Here is a 21,060-nt window from a genome sequence, read left to right on the forward strand (position 1 = left end):
AATTTTTGCGCGCCTGCTTTACAAAGCGGCTTCATTGCACGCCATGACGATCGGTTGGCGGAGATAGGCCGAGTCTTATTCTCGCCCGTAGAGCTGCTGTCAGTTTCGTATTTTCACAAGAAATAATAAAAAATAAATTGCTCTGTCGCCTCGTTCAAGCATCTCTCTGATCACGTGGTGCAATTCCAACACCGCCATTGGCTATGGGCAGATGGTTTGTGTGGCGAAGCCTAAGCACAGATTCGGGACGGGTTCTCTTTCGCTGTTGTGCTTCGCGAGCTAGCCACTGTCACTTCTGTGCAATTCATTTTTATTTATCATGGTCAGCCCTAAAAAGCGTAATGTTCGCATTCAGAAGTTTCACATGAAGTTCAAATTCAAAGGAAGGGTCGCAAGTCAACCTCGAGAACGTCGTGCGAGAAAAACGTCCCGAGGCCTGTTAGGCCTATCGCCGGCAACGGCTCCGACGATATCGATTCTGTGTTGAACTTCATCAGAGCGTCCAGAAAGAAGATTTGACTTTTCGCAAATGAAGAAAGAAGCTGTGATACATCTGCCAGTGTGGTAATGTGCGACGTTGATGCGATGACACTCGTGAAAGGCGCGACGTGCCCTGCTTGTCGCGAGTGCCAACTCTCCATCCGGGAGTCGCCACAAAAGCGCAAGGGGCTTTCATCGTTTCTTGAAGGAAAGGCCCTGCTCCCCATATATAAGCGGCTAACAGAAGAAAATCTGCTGGCTTTCTCAAAACACTCAATACACAGTGGAATTGCTGAACAGAAAAATTTGGTTGCATGTCTGAAATCGAAGTTTGCTGCTCGGACTGCTGTTGAGACTGCCACATTCCTTACGGTCTTGTGGTTCAACAAAGGGCATGAAAGCTTTGAGCAGGTACTGGAAGAGCTTGGTGTTCTTCCACCTAAGGGATTGCTTGTGCTGAGTAGTTTCAACAAAGGGCATGAAAGCTTTGAGCAGGTACTGGAAGAGCTTGGTGTTCTTCCACCTAAGGGATTGCTTGTGCTGAGTAGTTTCAACAAAGGGCATGAAAGCTTTGAGCAGGTACTGGAAGAGCTTGGTGTTCTTCCACCTAAGGGATTGCTTGTGCTGAGTAGTTTCAACAAAGGGCATGAAAGCTTTGAGCAGGTACTGGAAGAGCTTGGTGTTCTTCCACCTAAGGGATTGCTTGTGCTGAGTAGTTTCAACAAAGGGCATGAAAGCTTTGAGCAGGTACTGGAAGAGCTTGGTGTTCTTCCACCTAAGGGATTGCTTGTGCTGAGTAGTTTCAACAAAGGGCATGAAAGCTTTGAGCAGGTACTGGAAGAGCTTGGTGTTCTTCCACCTAAGGGATTGCTTGTGCTGAGTAGTTTCAACAAAGGGCATGAAAGCTTTGAGCAGGTACTGGAAGAGCTTGGTGTTCTTCCACCTAAGGGATTGCTTGTGCTGAGTAGTTTCAACAAAGGGCATGAAAGCTTTGAGCAGGTACTGGAAGAGCTTGGTGTTCTTCCACCTAAGGGATTGCTTGTGCTGAGTAGTTCTAAGAACAAGGTTCGCATCCAAAAGATGTCAGAACGGCAGACTGCTGAGGTGTGAGCTCATCGCCGGAGCGCGGCAAAGAAGGCTCGCATTGAGGACTCTGCTCGCAAAGACAATGAGGGAACTACACATGGTGCTGGAGAGTTTAGTGATTGTGAATTATCGCCAGTCGGACTATGACTCCAGCTGAGAAAAACTACACCATTACCGAGCAGGAGTGCCTTGCCGTCGTCTGGGCTGTCCAAAAATTTCGCCCTTACCTATATGGTCGGCATTTCACAGTTGTGACCAATCACCATGCTCTTTGCTGGTTGTCTTTGCTCAAAAACTTGACAGGCCGATTTGGCCGTTGGATTCTACGCCTGCAAGAATACAATTTCGACGTCACTTATAAATCGGGTCGCCAACACCAAGACGCCGACGCTCTTTCTCGCTGTCCACTTTCGGAATCGGCTTGCTGTTTTTCTTCCCAATGCATTTACACCTATGACCACAGCCGACCATCTCTTTCCCCGACGTATATCACAACAGTTTCATTTCATGACTCTGAAAACAAACATGCTTTCCGCTCACAGCAATTAGCCATTGCCTACTGCCGACCCATCATCGACCGCCTTATTGGCGCTTCGGACCCACCCAATGCTCGGCTTCGCCGACAACTTCGCAATTTTAAACTCTAAGATGGCATCCTACTCCGCTTTGTGTATTGCCCTGATGGAACTCGCTGGATCCCAGTCGTGCCGCGTGTGCTTCGCCCACCTATACTGGCGGCTCTCCACGATAACGCTACTGCAGGTCACCTTGGTGTTGACAAAACCTACGACCGCGTGAAAAAACTATTCTTTTGGCCTGGCCTATCTTCCTGCTTTGCCAAATATGTCGCATCCTGCCCTCTGTGCCAATGTCGCAAACGGCCGACGTCTTCGCCCGCTGGCCTTCTACAACCTGTTACCTGTCCCGCCACGCCATTCGACGTAGTCGGCATCGACTTATATGGTCCCCTACCTCTCTCCGATGGGGGTAACCATTGGATTATAACAGCTGTCGACCACCTTACACGCTACGCTGAGACAGCACCTGTACCGACCGGTTCCGCTCAAGAAGTAGCAAATTTCTTTTTGCGATCAATTGTATTGCGTCATGGCGCTCCTCGGGTGCTCCTAAGTGACCGCGGGACGGCCTTCTTATCGGCAGTCGTTGCCGAAGTTCTTCACGCGTCATCCACCCTTCATAAGACAACCTCATGCTACCATCCCCAGACTAACGGGCTGACTGAGCGAATTCACCGCACCTTATCGGATATGATATCCATGTACATCACACCGGATCGTCGAAATTGGGACACTATTCTACCATTCGTCACTTTCGCCTATAACACAGCAGTACAGCGGACTACCGGTTATTCTCCATTTTTCCTCGTTTATGGCCGTCCTCCCACTACAATTCTCGACGCTTTTCTTCTCTACGCCCGACTACTCCGCATCAGTACCTACCCAGTTCTTATCTCGTGTGGCCAGATGCCGTCATCTTGCCTGCCTCAACTCAGCAGCGTGCCAGGAAGACCGCAAGAGTCGCTACGATTCTATGCATCGCGTGGTCTCTTACCGTCCCGGTGACGAAGTACTGCTTTATACACCACTGCGCACCCCTGGCCTTAGTGACAAATTCGACCACCGCTACCTGGTCCCTACGAGATCATCAGCCAAACTTCTCCAGTTAACTACAAAGTCACGCCTGTTGATCCCCCAGCCGATCGACGCCACCGTGGAACTGAAATTGTTCATGTTTCTCGCTTGAAACCGTTTGTGCGCCGCGGTACATCAGTTAATTAGGAGCGGCCAGGCTGGCCACTTCCGACCCCCCGGGCAGATTGTGTGAGCCTTCTGTGAACCTTCTTTCATTTGTACATGCCATGATCGTCTTCTTTCATTTGTACATACCATCATCATCGTCCTGCGGTGCTGGGTCCGGCGCGCGCCTGGGTTCGTGATCTGATTAAAACGCTAGACAAGGCTTCGCTGTCCTTGCCGTCACGAACTCGCCGTCTCGACCTAGCCTTCTTTTACACTATATATAGCCTATGCCCATGCTTGCCAAATTTTGTGCAATTCCAGCTGCATCTTGCCTAGTAAAGAGGCTTCAAACTTTGAAATGCATTTTTCTCCTTTTGCAATTTTGAGCAAATTTTCAAGTTTGCGCCCAGGACTTTTTTGTACTTCTACTTTTTCATATCACAACGAAACTTGGCGCATGTGTTCTTTAGAATGTGTAGCTTGCAGGTATCTATATTCAGAACTGCAGTATCTCTAATGGAAGGTTATAAAACTTTGATAGAACAGTCGTGAGCCCCTAATATAAAAGGGTCACATCTTAACAATTTTTGTTTTCATATTAGGACCTCCATGACTAAATTTGAGCTAGTTATCTGCATTCTACAGTTAGTAAGCTACAAAATAAGCTATAGCTTTTCATTCTCTGACAATTTTCAGTGTGAAAGCATGTGCACAAAAGACCTTTGTTTTATGCTTGTTAGCAACACTGATCAAAAAGTATGCATGCTGGAAGAAAACTAATTAGTGTCCTGGAAAGAGCAGAAAAAACAGTAAAGACTCGCAAAGTTTCACTGTTTTAGGCAGCTTACTAGGAAATAGTTTTTTTTTTCCGAGTAGCATCTCTCCTGAAATGCTTCAGCCGCGTTACTTTCTGCAGTAAAAAACCGCTCCACAAAAGCGAGGCTAGCAGCTGCATCGGCAGCCCTCAGTTGCGGCTCGTCTTCGATGTCGTCGTCCACACCGCACTCGGCAAGAGATTCGCTGGGCTGGACTATCTGAAGAATTTCGTCGTCCATAAGCGCGCCACACGTTTCGACTTCATTGTCCACGGTGACAAACACTTTAAAATGAACATCACCCAGAGCAGCGCCAAAATCGGTGACGTCGAGCTCGCCTGTTTGTGCTTCCTCCGAAGTAGGAGAGGCATCCTCCGGAGCTGGTATCACAAAGCCGCAAACCCTGAAGCAGTTGACAATTGTCTCCTTTTTGACACGATCCCATGCTTGTACTAGCATGTGGATGGCACTGAGTAGACGCTCCTCGTACTGTGAGGAGTTATCCATGCATAAAATCGTGCGCTCAAGCAGGTGCTTCCTGTAGAGGACCTTCACATTTTTTATTATCCCCTGGTCTGTGGGCTGTAGGACAGACTTATTCACAAGCAAGAATGCAAGGCGGATAGCAGTTAACGCCGGCACATTCATGTGCGCATTACATTGGTTCACAAGAAAAAACACTTTCTGGTTGGATGACACAAATTTTCAATCCAGCTTCAACAGCCAACTTTTGAAAATTTCAGACTTCATCCACGCCTTCCTGTTCGCCGCTTATTCAACGGGAAGTGTCTTTACACCTTTAAAGCATCTAGGCTTCACCGCTTTACCCACCACAAGGGGACGACATCGTTCTGTGCTAGTCATGTTGGCCGCGAGCAACACAGGCGCCCTCCTTGCTTTGCTTGCCCTCGGCACAGTCATAGTCTTTAAAAGTCAATATCTTCTCGGGGAGAAGCCGATAAAAAAGTGCAGTTTCATTGACATTGAAAATATCCTTCGGTTCGTACTCGGCCAAGTACTCTGGAAACTTTTCATTCTTCCATGTCGAGCATGTTTCTGGGTTCACGGATGCCTTCTCTCCGCACACACTCCTGAACACCATATCATGACGATCTTTAAAGCTTATGAGCCACCCATCAGACGAAACGAAGTCTTCAATCCCTAACGTTGCTACAAGTGATTGGGCTTTCGCTACAGCAACCTTACTGCTGACAGGAAGTTTGTTGTTGCGCGCTTCTCTAATCCATATCAACAGGGTCTTCTCTAGCCCGTGCACATCCGCTTCCTCGACATCTTGAATGTGTCCTGCTCTAAAGCATCTAGTATTGAGTGCTTATTCTTGATGCAGTTGGAAAGGGTGTTAGGCCTAATGCCATACTTCCGAGAGATGTCCTGCTTGGCGGTGCCTCCCTTCTCCACTTCTCTCAATCTTGACTTTCATCTCCAAGTCGAGCATGTGGTAACTTCCACGCGTTGCCATGATTGGTGCCACAACCGTTGCGTGCGAAGTCCAAATCCCACTCGAAGCATGGAATTGCTCGCGGAAGCAGGAGGGCGGCGTTCATAAGCAAACATGCCAACTGACGCCGCCACGATCAATTTAAGGGGGGACCCTTCTCTTAAGACAGTTTTTTTTATTTACAGGTAGATTCTGACGAAAGTTGCACTACTTATGCAGTTTTTGTGCTGATTTCAAATATGCACATAAATTTTGTGTAAGCCATTTAGTTTTGAAAATATTGAGCACTTTATGTTCTTTGTTTGGAGGTGAGCTGTCAAAAAAAAAATATATGAGTTACAATAAAAATTGACCCATGAAATCAATTTAGAACACACAGAGAATGCAAAAATCAAGATTGAATGTCCTGGTCCCATTTTAATCAAATTTACAGCTTGTCAAAGTTCAGAGACGAAATAACCACCTGGACACTCCAGAAAGCATGCAATTTTTGAAAACTTTCCTTATTAAATACCACAAATTCGTTGTTATTTTTGCACTGTACATGAATTTAGCTTTCTGGTGCAAAAGGAATTATAGCAATATCATAAGTAGAACCAGAGATAACGCACCTCCAAACATGTACCGTTACCAATATTTTGATTTTGATAAAACGAAGAAACACGTTTTATAACATGTTTATTCACTGGAAAGTTAAAAAAGTCAAAACCACTCTATATGCCCCAGGAGAATAATCAGGGTGCATGGAGTCCTGGTGTCTGTGCTTCACTCTCTTCTTCAGGAGATGTTTCTTGCCGGACATGCGGCTTCGGCGTATATCTCTCTCTCGACCCCTCTTGAGGCCAGTTTTTGGCACATTCGTGCTTAGTTCCCCTAAGATTGCTGCCACTGCATGTTGGCTCCCTGCATTGAAGCGCAACACTGCTTCAGCAACAGCTGCTTCAACAGCAAAAAGCGAAGAGTGTCGTGCTTTGGGCACAAGGCTCCAGATGACAGAGTGCAAGCTCTCATTGGAGTTCTGAGTCTTTCCTCGAGAACACCTTTCAAGCAGCTTTGTTTCGGAAAGCCGCTGATAAACTGGCAACAGGGCCGTGGCGACATCCTTTGGCAAATTATATTTGTGCTTAGGGACTGGCTCTTTCTTTGCTTTCGCAGCATTGTGCCGGCACCATGATTCTTCGCCAGTTGGGCACAGTGAATGATTCGGCTCCTCATTAGTCGAAGTAACATGGCAATAAGTAGCCATTACTGCCCTCTTCATGGCTTCCACATCCTCTTCATGGGATTTTAGTGCACGGCCATAATATGCACTCAGCTTTGTGATGAGGTCCGCTGTCAATCGCCCTTTTCCTCCCAGGCTTCGTCCATGTTCAGTCTTGTGCTTTTGCAGCAGGTTTCTGAGTGCCGTCCCCATCCTTTTCTGAACATGATTTATGCAGTCCTCCTTCTTAACTTGCACAAAACCATACACTTCAGCCTGGGTAATGGCATCATAAATCCGGCTATCCCCACCACAAAGGACAGTTGTGTACCGGAGGTTGAGCTTCTCAATCGACCTTTGAAATAAAATCAGGCCTGCCTCTACTTCCATTTGTCCTGCCTTACAATCAGTGTTTTTTTGGCACTGGTGCTCATTTTTCCATTCCTCATAGCATTCTGTGCCAGGTTTCGGGCCAACTTCGCATCCCAAACAAAAATTGCTCAGGACTATGTAGTCGAGCACGTAGCCCGTAAATAGCTCGATGACGGCACCGACACCAATGTGTGAAGAGTGGCCGCGCATCATCCAACTTCCGTCATAACTCACGGCGATGTTGTTGCGGTGCCCAAAGCACAGTTCCTCATAGAGCTTGGTCACTTCGCGTGCGCTCTGCTCCATAGCAGCCTCGACCGCTCGCACTGCAGCAGGCCTAAGCATGTTATTGATCAAGGTGGCGCTGAAACGTTTTTTTATGCATGCCGCGGCCGGACAATCCCATAGTGGCAAATATATCGTTCATAGCTGTTTGGCCATTGTCAGTCGAGAGCATTGCTCGTCCTGCAAGTATATTAATTTCAAAGGGGTTGCACCGCTTCTCGGTCTCCACCCTCCGCGAGCTCCATTCCGAGGAAACTTCACCGCAGGTCTCACAAACCAATGCCAACTTAGAAGCGAGGCCGTAGTCACGGTCGCCCTGCACTAATTTTAAGTCACTACGGCACACTTTGCACGCCGCAACACGAAGGAGAACGTTCACTGCAGAGAGGTCCACAACAGTATACTGCGCAGCTGACGCGACCGACGCTTCCGCGGTAGTAGCCTGAAAGCACTGGAGCTTCCTTTCTGTGGCAGGCGTCGAATCCAGCTTTCCGAGTGCAGCTTTTTCGCGGGCACTTACTTCTTCCAGTTCGCTGGCTGTCACGAGTGCTGTATCCATTCTTAGGCGGCCGGAGTCTCCACAAAACGATGCACTGTCGACGTGGTCCTGCACAGCCGACGGAGCGTTGGGTTCTTGCGGCGATTCCAAGTCCATATCGGGTTGCTGAGCATCCGTTGCGCATTCCGGTGGGCTTGACACAGTTGTGCACTTCTTCGTTTTTCTTCGCGTACGTCCGTAGCGGTTTTTCGAGCGAAACTTCGTCGGGCCTCCAGGCATGGCGAACTGCACGTCGGAGAAGCCTTGACAAAATGGCGTCTTTGTTGAGATGCCCATGGCTACCCTCTCCATTTGAGCCAATCACCGCCCGCCATACTGGTCACGTGCCCTGACTGGCCAGTGGGGTCGAGTGTTTTTTTTTTTTTTTTTTTTGTGGTTGCTTTTTGTTGCAACCATCGTATGCACAGTGTTGCCGCTTGACTAAAAAAAAAAGTCCGAAATGCGCAGTTTCGAACGAGACCAAAATGGCGTCGAGGGAGCTCTGTGCTCCCGAGTTACAGCGGCGGAAATCGAACATGATTTGTCCTCAATTTAAAGTGCCGCGCTCGGAGACTTAGTTATTTACAATCGTCTAGGGCAACAAATATGTGGTATTTTTGCACCGAAATTTGCAGATAGGTGCGGAAACATGTCAGGATCACAAAAATAGAGACTGAAAATTCGGTTTTTGGGACGATTTTCGATCCCAAAGAGCCGGGTCCCCCTTAAAGGCCCACTGTCCACCCTCCGGTCGAAAATATTTTCTTCCCCGGTGACTGTGAGACTTGCTTGCCCCTAGAACGCAAGGCCGCAAAATGTTTTTGAAAAGAGTAACTAATAACGCAGTTACAGCCACCGCAATCACCCGATTCTGTCATGCTTCTCTCCTTCCGTTCCCTCGCAAAGGTTTTTCACTCTCCTGCCCGAGGTCGTCTAGCCTCCGCAAGACAAATTCCCCTTTCTCCTCCGCGTTGGGCGGGAGGTAGGGCGTGGCATTCCGCGAGCGCGAAAAAAAAAAAAAACGGCCGAGGGAGCGCGCGCCGCTGGATTCAGTCTGGCCGTAGCGAGGGAAAAGCGCACAGCGAGCGGTAGGCACCCATCCTTCTCCCGTCAGTCAGCGAGGCGGACCAATGGACGTCGTTCGCGGTATGTACGTTATTATTGTGCCCGTCGGGCCAGCGCAGGAAACGGGGAAGCTGGCTTCCCAAAGGAGAGCATGAGAAAGCTTTGAATTGTATTTTTGATGCTTTGCGGCGCTCGTGTCACTGTAGCGTTTTGCACAGACTATCTCCGGTACCTGATCGAAACACTGGGCTCCTCTGCTTAAAAGGGCCTTCCCTGGACAGTGGCCCTTTAATAACGTTGGCCCCGCTGGCCACGCCACCACGTTGTCGTTGCCATCGCATAACGATTCATCAAGCCTACTCTCACCACTTCTAGGTGAGTGGCACTATGGGCGCTTACGATGGCATCGGTGTATCTTGCCTTAAGCAGTTTCAAGAAAGTGGTGCTGCCACGGTAGCCACGATGGTATCTAAAATGGCAGTCGTCGTGATTCTCGATTGAAAAATATCTTCTAATTAAATGTTACTCTGAGCTTTTCAACTTTGAATTTTCAGTGATATTTCTACTGGATCGAATACAAAACAGCCGGGACCATCGCATCACTTCTAATTAACCGAAAATTCCAGTTAAGCGACTTATCGTCGGGATTGGACTGTACCACAATGAATTTCACGATGCCAACTTATTCTGCATATTCTCTAGGCCTGGAGCCATATGATCCATATGATATACTCCTGTAACTTGAGAACCAGCGTGTACAGCTCTATGCAACTTGTTCAAATGTCCATGCTGGGAGCCTACCGTAAAAATTTTGTTGAGATATCTGGTTTGTGGGGTTTAACGTCCCAAAGCGACTGAGGCTATGAGAGATGCCGTAGTGGAGGACTCCGGAAAATTCGACCACCTGGGGATCTTTAATGTACGCTGACATCGCACAGCATACAGACGCCTCTTCGTTTCGCCTCCATCAAAACGCAGCTGCTGAGGTCTGATTCGAACCCGGGTATTCCGGACAGTGGTCGGGCGTCTTACCACTGCACCACCCCGGTGGGGCATCAACAAACATAAAAGCATTCTCTCAACTTTCTAGGGCCGTTTTCTCAATCATCTTTTCTTTTCTTTTTTTTTTTTTTTTTTTTCCTAGTGTGGCTGCTTAAGGACAGCCGTATCAGATTTTGATGAGGTTTCGCTTGTTCCATACCCCAGTAAATTTCTTGCAATTTTAATTTTTTCAAGACATTGTGTCTGGAATTAATGACCATTAAAATTAGGTTAATGCAGGTCTGATTAATAAAGCTGATTTTGGGGCTGTGCTAAAAATTTTCAACGCTGCAATTTGCAAAAAGTGCTTTGTCTTGCCTTAAGAGGAATTACCATAATGAATTTCACGGTGCCAGCATATGTTGCAAATTCTCCGCGCCTGTCCTAAGGGGCCTACCTAACCATCTTGATATAGTTTTCTAACTTGAGAACCAATGAGCCCAGCTCCATGAAACTTGGTAGTTCTTCAAATGTTTATACTATAAGCCTACACTAAAAATTCATTCATATACAGTTGAACCCGGTTATATCGAACCCGGATATATCGAATTTTGGTTATATCGAACTCACAAAATATCCCCTTGAAAATCCCATGTAAAAGTGTAGGAAAGGCGCGTTATATATCGAACTCAATTTCACCGGTCGTTCGATATATCGAACTCCGCACCACGCACTGGAAAGTGTGCCTTCCCCAAAGACGATCGCATCACCCTTGGCCGCTTGCCGCGTGACGTTTTCAAGCCACGCGCGGAAGGAATGAGAGGCGACGGCTGGTCTTTGCAGCGCCGCGCCCATTCCCCAAAGGCGCGTGCATCTGCAGTTGTCGTTTCCCGCGCGCCAACACATGACGTTTGCAAGCCATGTGCGTGGGTGTGCCCATTCTTTTGCCGAGCTATCTCTCTCCTTCAGCACGCGCAACGCATGCGCCAAGCCAGCTCAGCCCGTTTTCAGACAGACGTCTGACGCTTTCTCCTGCGTGTGTTGCGAACCCTCTACGTGTGGCAGCGGACGTGGCTATGCCACCTGCGGATGTTAAGAAACGCCAGCTCTGTTTATTTTTTCGAGAGTCATTCTTTCGTATCGTTGGGCTGTACGCGCAGCGTAGCATAAGATATGGCGGCTGTGGACGTTAAAAAGCGGCAGGGATTTTTTAATTTTTTTTTGCGGGGATGTTTATTTTATATTTTTTTATCGTTCATCCTTGCATGATGAATCAGCGAAAGCATGCGGTCAGCTGCTGCGATCATGACGCCCGCCCTAAGCGAGGCATGATAAATCGAACCAGGCTTGTGCAATCAAGCCATCACGGGCACTGTGCCAAGTTCGCTCCCAGCCACCGCAGGAGCTATCAAAAGATAAACGCGCCCTGACGTTATCGCTGCGCAGCATCTTGGCACGCTGCCAATGAGCTGTGGATGAGAGGACCGAAACAGACTGACGCGCGCCATCGCCATCGACATGCAAGCGAAAATGCTCGCGATTTCCTGCCGCCACGGTGACACAGAAACCTTGTTTTGAGCTGCCGCGGTGGCTCGAGCGACGCAGTTCCAACAAGTTTTAAATTTTCGCTCTGTCGCTGCCGCTCGTCCCTTGCATGTGAGCGAGCTAGCCTTAATGCATTTTTTTTTTTTTTTTAATTCTCTGGCGCAAAAGTGGAGGGTGGGTTCATTATGCGAGTGGGTTGATTACGCGACAAATACGGTATCGTTTTTTCGCATCGTAAGTGCCGTCGCAAGCCAATTTCTGTATATCAAATTATCGATATATCGAACTATTTCGCGATCCCCTTCGAGTTCGATATATCCGGGTTTGACTGTATCTCTAGCAATAAAAAAGGTGGAGCTCAAGGGTAGCCTTGAGCGCCAACTACCAAGTACTTGAAAAATCATGTTCTAAAGATGGGAATTGCGATTGATTTACCCGAAAAGAAGCAAAACTCATGCAAAATAGAGAATTATTTTCTTGGCACGTATATTTCTGCTCGACGTTTAGAAATTCTTGGAGTGTCCACAAGTTTGGCGGATGTGAGTCATTGCTTTGACACATTGAGGTTGTGTAATCGCCCTTTCTAAAGTAGTCATATCGCCATCACAGGCTACTCCATGTGTTGCTGTTTTGCTTTCCACATGCATTGGTGTTTGACTAGACGCAACAATTTTGCATAGATGAGCTTTCAGATAGTTTTGTGCATGTGAGTGCAGCAATTCCTCAATGCAAAACAAGAATGCCTGGAGAGTGTAAATTTCAAAGCTGAGCCACATGGACTACAAGGACTGGGTGGCTCCGGATGCAACGAATCCACACCCAGCGAAATGCAAGCCATGCGAGAAATCCTTTGACCTGGTTTCCGTGGTAGAGAGTGCATTGAAAAAGTAATATGAAGAGTGGGAAGCACAGCACAAGTATGAAGAGAGCAGCGGCAGGTTCGGTGCGTGAATGTTTTACTGCTAGCACGAACGTGCGAGCCATTGATACTTCGTCGTGGTCATCTGTCGTCAACAGCGCTAGCAAGGTCAACAAACTGGTGACATGTGGAAATTTTGTGGACGTAGAAGTTAGTCTCATCCCGCTGCTCCTACAGATTGTCTAAAACAGGCGAGCTGTTCAAGCACGTTTCCTGATAGTGAGATCGCTAAAAGCTATTCATGCAGTGAAAAGAAATATGCTTATGTGATTTGTCACTGCCTCTGGCGCTTTTCTTTTTGTCATCGCTGCAGCGAGATATAGACCAGTGCGAAATCTGTGTCATACTTTTCTATGTGTCTGTGAAGAAGTTCCTGCAAGAGAAACAAATGAATGTAGACACAAGATTTTGGGAATTGCGAAAAAAGTGGTCACGAGATACTACACATTTGTGTTTATGGGGCATTCGACGGCAGGCGACATTCGAGAGGAACTATTGAGTGCTTTGGAGCCTTTGCCGCTGGCAAAGATACTTCAAATCTCAATGGGTGGACCTAACGTGAACCTCAATTTCTTCAAAAGGCTCCAGTGCTACATACAAGAAATCTACCAAGTCCAGTGTCTTCTGAGCTAGGCACTGTGGCCTCCGCACAATCCACAATGCCTACAAAGCAGGCATCGCAGCGAGTAATTGGGGACTTGACACCTTTTTGTGTAGTCTGTGTGCACTGTTCGAGGATGCCCCAGCTAGGAGATGGGGATTCTAGGTTGAGAATGTGCCTGTCATTGAAAGAGCTCTGGAACTTCAGTGCAGAAATATGTAGAATCTGCAAGGAAGAAGCAAGTGAGCCTGCTAAAGTTAAAGTGTCTTTTCAAAAAATTGTTGAATTCAGCCAGCACACATTAGTAGTGGCGAAGCTGAACTTTTCTATTAGTGTCACTGCCTTACTAAAGCCCTTATTGAGAGAGTACCAAACAGATAAGCCCATGTTGTTTCTTCTGGCAAGAGACTTAGAAACGATCGCCAGGAAGTTGACAAAATTTATCAACTGTTCGGCGTTCTCTTCAGTTTCGCTTGGTGCAAATTGATGTACTGGCCCCGAAAAATCATGCGCCTTTCAAAAAGTAGAGCTCAGTTACATAGTCGAACCAGTTGTGAAGGATTGCAAGGCAAGTGCAAAAGATGTAGTTCAGTTTAGTGTGGATTGCAAGTAGTTCCTAGTCACAGTGGCGAAGAAAGTCCTTGAGAAGATCCCGTTGAGGTTCCAAGCGGTTAGAGGCCTTTCCTCACTTGACCCTCAGCAAATGTGCTGCATGCCTAATGAGTGCTTGGCAGACCTCAAGAAGTGTAGGAAGCCCTCATACAGGTGAACCCGGATAATTCGGATATTGGCTATATCGAACTCGCGGAATATCCCCTTGAAAATCCCATGTAAAAGTATAGGAAAGCTGCGTCGTATATCGCACTCAATTTCACCAGTCGTTCGATATATCGAACTCCGCACCACGCATTGGACGAGTGCGCCTTCTCGAAAGACTATCGCATCACCCTCGGCTGTTTGCCGCGTGATGTTTTTAGGCCACGCGCGGAAGGAATGAGAGGGCATAGTTCAGCGACAGCTGGTCTAGGGCAAGGAGATTATAAAAAAAAGTGCTGAAGTGGAAGGGGTCTCTCTGAGTGAAGCCTCCGCGACGCCGTCTTGAGGAGGACAGAAAAGCGAGCCAGTTGCCACTTTTTTGCCTGTAATTAATTACCTAATTAACTTATTGGCCTAATTATTATTTGGGTACATTATGTCCCTCTATCGATTGACACCACTAATAAACCTCTGCCACTTCTCAATTACAACTCCTGCAGACAACTTTTACATTTTTTGCCTGTAATTAATTACCTAATTAACTTATTGACCTAATTACTTTTTCGAACACATTACGTCACCCTCTATCGATTGACACCACTCATTAACCTCTACCGCTTCTCAGTTAACTACTCAACTGCTGTGGACACGATTTTGCTGACGCGGTCTGCGGAACTAGGTATATTTCAATCTTTCGAGGAGGCTTAAACTCCAGCTGCAGTAGGCCTTGGCGAAGTCATTTAGCTGGTAATTTACAGGTCATAGACCCAATTCCGATCGAGAAAGCTGCATCCTGGTGACACTGTAATGGAAAAAATTTACCATCTAACTCGGTTGAATGGAGTTCTGCGAGCATTATTTACTTTTGCTTGCTTTTTGCGTGGTTTAGCTTTTGATTTTGGATTCTATTCGTTGAGACCGTTTCAGCAATATATGAAGTGACGTAGCATAAAGTTCAAATTTAATCATAATTACTAATCACCAGAAGTCAGGACCTTATACCCCTGTCACACGAGCAAATTTAATGTCATTCGATACGAATGACATTAGCATCTAGTGTCATTATTCCCATGCTACACGAGAAAATTTAATGTCATTAGGTTCAAATGACATTCTTCATCGAATGAGTTTGGGGAACTCATTCGCATTCGATCGCAAACCGAATGTGTACTCTTGACGCCAGATACGCAGCAGAAACAAGTAACGCAACAACATATTCTGCGCACGTTGAAATTTAAAAATTATATTTCTAAAGTTTTGTTTTAAAACCTGTTAATTTAGGTGTAAAATTATTAGCACTGCAGGCTCTCGCGGAACGGCATTACTCTCGGTCACAGCAGTGGTCCAGTAATGGCAACGACTCACAATCATTTTGGGTTCTGTGTTCCTTGGTAACCGCATCTCCCCGTATGTTTATCTCGGAATTATTTAAAGTTTTGACTGAGCGCCTCACAGTTTGGACGCCAATTGCATGCTCTACGTGTCTCCGTGCGTCTCCGCACTGTGTATCCGCGCTCCGCTGTGTTCAGCCATATTGTTTGTTTGCATATTTCGGATTTCTGGGTGACTCGATACTTGGCTTGGATTTTTATGGCTAAAGTGCTACAGCACAGCCAAAAGTAATGTTTTTCACTTGAATTATCGTACAGAAATGTTTCGATCAACTTTAAAATGTAACACAGTGATTTCAAATGCCTTTTATGCGCACCGATGCTCCTTAGGTGCAGCATTTTTTGTAGCTGATCGTAATTGCTACCGTTTGCGAATGACATTATATTTTGCCGTGTAGCACCGAAAGAAACCGAATGACATTAAATCTGCTCGTGTGACAGAGGTATTAGTGTAGTGCAATGACATCAGTTTAGTACAACCGTACTTGATTTAAGCTAGGCTACAAAATGACTGGAAAATATACATTTCAATTTTAAAATTACAATTAACTAACTAGCGGTAATTATGAACATAGCGCAGGGCGTGTTTTATTTTTTTTCTTCTTTGCAAGATTCATCCTTGCCATGCTGAACGTGCGGCGCAGCGTACTAGTAAGCTATGGCGGCTGCAGACGTTAAAAAGCGGCGGGGATTTTTTTTTTATAGAGTGGTTCATTCTTACATCTATGAATAAACGAAAGCATGCGGTGAGCTGTGATCATGACACAGACTTCTAGCATTGTTCTCTTCAAACAGGATTTGTAGTTATCATGCTTTCCAATGTTTTTGTGGCTGTGGACTACGCCCGCCCCAAGCGTGGCGTGATGTTTGCCGCCTCCAGAGGCGCCATTGTGTCAGCTAAACTATTTCTAACACCGTGATTACGGGTTACTTCTTTTTTTTTTTCCCTAGTAAAAGCAGCAAAGGAGCACGGATATTAGGAAGATGTAACCATTTCCTGCATTTGCACTTCTCACCTTCAAAATTCATGGACTTTTCAGAAAAGGCAGGAGGTGATAAAAACAGTCTCATAAGAATTTCAGATTCTTCATCTCATTCTTCATCATTCTCTTCATCATGAGAAAAGATCTCATGCTATCTCATGAAAAAAAATAATGCATCAAGTGTCGGCGCTCTCCTTGTCCACAGGTGCTTCTTCGCTGCACACTGCCGACCAAGTAAATCTGTTTCGCTGCCGAAAGCGAAAAAAAAAAAAAAAAAAAAAACATCCAGCACACTCTCTGAAGTCAGTTACCTCAAAGGCAGTGGCAAAGTGTCATACTTTCACCTGAAGCATCGGGCTGAATACCGGCATATTGTGTTCGTGCCTCTTTAAACAGGCAGAAGACTGCACTTTAACCGTCCCCCAATTTTTTCCGCCACCATGGAAAGCTTCCCGTCTCAAGTTGTCAATTCTGTAGTGATTTGGTCAATGCATACGCCTTTTTTTGTGTAGTCCGATGCTAAAAACCATGAGTAGCGGCCGTAATGACTATTGCACATTGACAGTGGTGATACATTGAAAACTAACATAAATCTCAACCACCAGGCAGTGATTAGACATTTTTTAGTACAGAGTAGCATCCACCCGCTGCGCTGATGCAGTGGTTAGGGCGCCTGACTACTTAGCCCAAGGATGCGGGATCGAATCCCGGCCATGGCAGCTGTTTTTCGATGGAGGCGAAAAGCAAGGCGCCTGTGGGCGATGCGATGTCAGTGCACGTAACCCGGAACCTCGAGCAGTCGAAAGTTCTGGAGCCCTCCATTACGGCATTTTTCATAGCCTGGGTCGCTTCGGGGCATTAAACCTCGTAAACAAGAACAAAACATTGTGGCATTCATTCTAGTTTCTGCACTCAAGGCTGCTACAGCACAGGAACGTGTGCCTCGACGACAGAAGCTTTAGTGGGCCATGGTCATCGCTTCATCCGAGAATTCAAAACACTGTGGCACTGTCTAGACTAATTTTTGCTGACGGGCACACTGGAGAGAGTGCAAAATATATTAAAAATAAGGTGAGCATTCTTCAAAGAATGGAGAACACTTTGCAATTCCAAAAGTCAGTGACATTTTACTGCAATAGGCTGCTTCAGTCATTTTTATGCAATCTTCAGGGCCAAATTAAAATATAAATCTTCGTTTCTTGGATATTGTAGTGCTTGATCGACATCGTACGAGGCTAGAGCTTTTCATTTCCACCATAATTTCATTACATATTTTGATCCATTTAACCATTTATCCATTTAAACCACGTCACTGGAGCCTCATCTGTTCTGGTAATTTCCCAGCCATAGATATTTTCCGGTAGGTGCTAGGTGCGACAGCCTGTGTAGGGTTTTTGTATCCGATCCTCGAGAATGGTCTCAACAGCTTAAGGTGCACTGTCGCACTGCTTGCAGATTTTGAGCTGCTGTTTTCCAGCATCATTTCGCAGAAGAATATCAACTTTTGCTTTAAGTGAGAACTGCCGTATCAATGCAACGCAGGCACACGCAGAATTCATGGAACCCATAAACTAAACCAAACCTAACACTCCCTCTTCTGGGCTTTGTCCTCTTACTGAGCATGCCAAACCAGACCAGGGTCTGATCTGCATTGCTGATTTGACTGAAGACAAATGAATGCTTTGCCCTCAAGTCACTCATGCACACATACACCGGTTTATTGGTCTTTCCTGGGCACGGGCGGCTCCGCTTTATGAAGTCAAGGCCGTCTTCTTGAGCTGTTCAAGCTCTTTAGGGGATGCGTATGTCCTCAGCGCTAATATGTTCCCTTGCGTCAGTGTCATCGTAACAAGCACTGTGGCACTTGCTTCTTTGGTCACGAGACCAATGAAGTAGACTGGCATTGTCCAGAGTTTGGTCTGCAAAAGGAACAGTATGCACCAGCACACACTATGTTCTTGCGTCTTTTTGTGCCCTCTCGCATGCTTTTCTGACACACCAGGCTTCCGTCCTGCTTTGGCACTGTTTGCCAACTATATCTTTCCACTTCGAAGCCTGTGCCGTACTGTTGCCGAGGTTGTTGCAACAAACCTTGGTGTTCTTTGGGCAGCGAATGACACTGGCCGCATGCACGCTACTGTTAGCAACCTACATCTTGGCGAAGGGAAGTGCACAAGTGGTAGAAAAACCGGGGCAGAAATAATTTGGTGTGCAAATATTTGAGATTTTGAGTACAAATGAATATGTTCGCTGTTTGATTCGTATTCGAAAACTGATATTCAGAATCTTTGAATATTCGAAAAGTACCGAATACTCTGAAAATTCTTGAATTCAAGCACTGCGCACTTCACCGCAATGCTTGGACTGCGTGGACTGTGCAGTGAAGCCCGATGGGATGGGGCTATTTTGCAAGTAGGGCAGAGGGCCCTCCCACAGTGTGTGCCAAAGCGAAACACTTACCAAACGGCGAGAAAAAAACGGTTCCATCTCAAATCAGCGATTTCATCATGCAGGTGTTCTTAAGATACATTTATCAGTGTTTTGAAGCCCATTCGATAATAAGAGCTTTTGGTTAATTGAGATAATTTCTAAGAGGAGGCCTTCCTCTTTGTCTTCATGCTGCTGTCGAGCACAAGGTACGCAAGTACTAATGAAGGGTAGTGGATAGAGTGAATCGGGTCGAGGCTGCGTAGTCGTGTGCCGCGTTCGCATGATATAGAATGAAATGCGGCTTCGCAGGGCAGATCTGCACATACAGTCGAACCCGGATATATCGAACTCGAAGGGGATCGCGAAATAGTTCGATATATCGATAATTAAATATACAGAAATCTGCTTGTGACGGCACTTACGATGCCAAAAAACGATACCGTATTCGTTGCGTAATCAACCCACTCACATAATGAACCCATCTTCCACTTTTGCACCCGAGAATTTGAAAAAAAAAAATGTTCGTTAAGGCCAGCTCGCTCACATGCAAGTGATTGAACGGCAGCGACAGAGCGAAAATTGTTGGAACTGCGTCGCTCTCGCCGCTCGAGCCACCGCGGCAGCTCAAAACAAGGTTTCCGTGGCACAGAAATCGCGAACATTTTCGCTTGCATGTCGATGGCGCACGTCAGTCCGTTTCGGTGTCTCATCCACAGCTCATTGGCAGCGTGCCAAGATGCTGTGCAGCGATAACGTCAGAGCGCGTTTATCTTTTGATAGCTCCTGTGATAGCTCCTGCGGGGGCGGGGAGCGAACTTGGCAGTGCCCGTGATGGCTTGATTGCACAAGCCTGGTTCGATTTATCACGCCGCGCTTGGGGCGGGCGTCATGATCGCAGCAGCTGACCGCGTGCTTTCGCTGATTCATACATGCAAGAATAAACAACAAAAATAAAAATAAAAAAATAAACGACCCCTGCAAAAAAAATAATAAATAAATAAAAAAAACCTGCCGCTTCTTAACGTCCGCAGCCGCCATATCTTACGCTACGCCGCGACTACAGCACCACGATAAGAAAGGATGGCTCTCGCAAAAAAAAAAAGAGAGCGCTGCCGCTTCTTAACATCCGCAGGCGCTATAGGCCGCTGCGCGCAGATGGTTTGCAACACATGCTGGAGAAAGCGTACGACGTCTGTCTGAAAACGGGCTGAGCTGGCATGCCAACGCGTGTGCTGAAGGAGAGAGATAGCTCGGCAAAAGAATGGGCACACCCACGCACATGGCTTGCAAACGTCGTGTTGGCGCGCGGGAAATGACAACTGGAGATGCGCGCGCCTTTGGGGAATGGGCGCGGCGCTGCCCAGACCAGCCGTCACCGAACTGTCCCCTCTCATTCCTTCTGCGCATGGCTTGAAAACGTCTCGCGGCAAACGACCAAGGGTGATGCTATCGTCTTTGGGGAAGGCACACTTACCGGTGAAATTGAGTTCGATATATGACGCGGTTTTCCTATACTTTTACGTGGGATTTTCAAGGGGATATTCCGTGAGTTCGATATAACCAAAATTCAATATATCCGGGTTCGATATAACCGGGTTCGACTGTAATCGTAAGTTAGCCAAGCAAGTTGTCATCAAGTATGATTTCAGTGAAACTAAGCAGTGTAGATGTGCAGGGTCATCCACTTCTAGCTGTAGCGCAGTCACTGCTTTCAAATAAATATTGCGTGTGATGCAGGCGCATATCGAAGCGAAACGATACAAATTAAGAGGGCCACGGAGGTGGCGCTTCTCATTACCTACCACTTAGCTTTATTGCATGCTCGGGTCGGACAAAATGGCGCTTTGAAACCAGCGATCGTGTGATCAGCTAGAACTGGACGACCCTATTCAAGAAGTTAGGCAGTTATCGTTATACTTAATCATAATATAAATTTCTAAGCCCAGCTCTCTCAACGAAAATTTTGTTAAAGCGGGAGTAAGCGTGAAAAATGGTTCGTTGTGGCGAAAACTTTGTTACATTTACTTCTCTGGCTAGCTGATAGGGAATTAGAAGTATTTTGTTGAAGCAGGGTTCGCCTAAACAATGTCAAACATTTCCCTGGAGCCCATGCAACGTATCCCATTCACTCTAACCTGCCATCTGCAATAGAATGAAACATTGGCCATGGACAGTGCGTTCTGCACCAGATGAAAACAGGCTAATGTGTCTTCATGTTCAGATAGCTATGTAAAGGTTTTTTTTTTTTTTCTCAAGGTAAAAGCCAGCAAGCCCTCTCATTGGCTCTGTTGGTCAAACGGCAAATGTACTACATAAGAATGATTGAATGTTAGAAGTGCTTCGTGTGCCAATAGAGGTGTGGTATGTTCGTTGAAACTGGAGCATCTTGCTTC

At 46.5% G+C, this 21,060-nt stretch overlaps 1 protein-coding gene across 2 annotated transcripts in view; it reads left to right on the forward strand.

Moving 5' to 3' along the window:
* Positions 1-21,060, forward strand: part of dco (discs overgrown casein kinase 1) — a 46,828-nt gene that overhangs the window by 23,119 nt on the left and 2,649 nt on the right. The window lies entirely within an intron of this gene.

This window comes from Amblyomma maculatum, chromosome 5, assembly GCF_055883805.1.
Source record: "Amblyomma maculatum isolate TAMU_Amacu chromosome 5, ASM5588380v1, whole genome shotgun sequence".
Classification (NCBI taxonomy): domain Eukaryota; kingdom Metazoa; phylum Arthropoda; class Arachnida; order Ixodida; family Ixodidae; genus Amblyomma; species Amblyomma maculatum.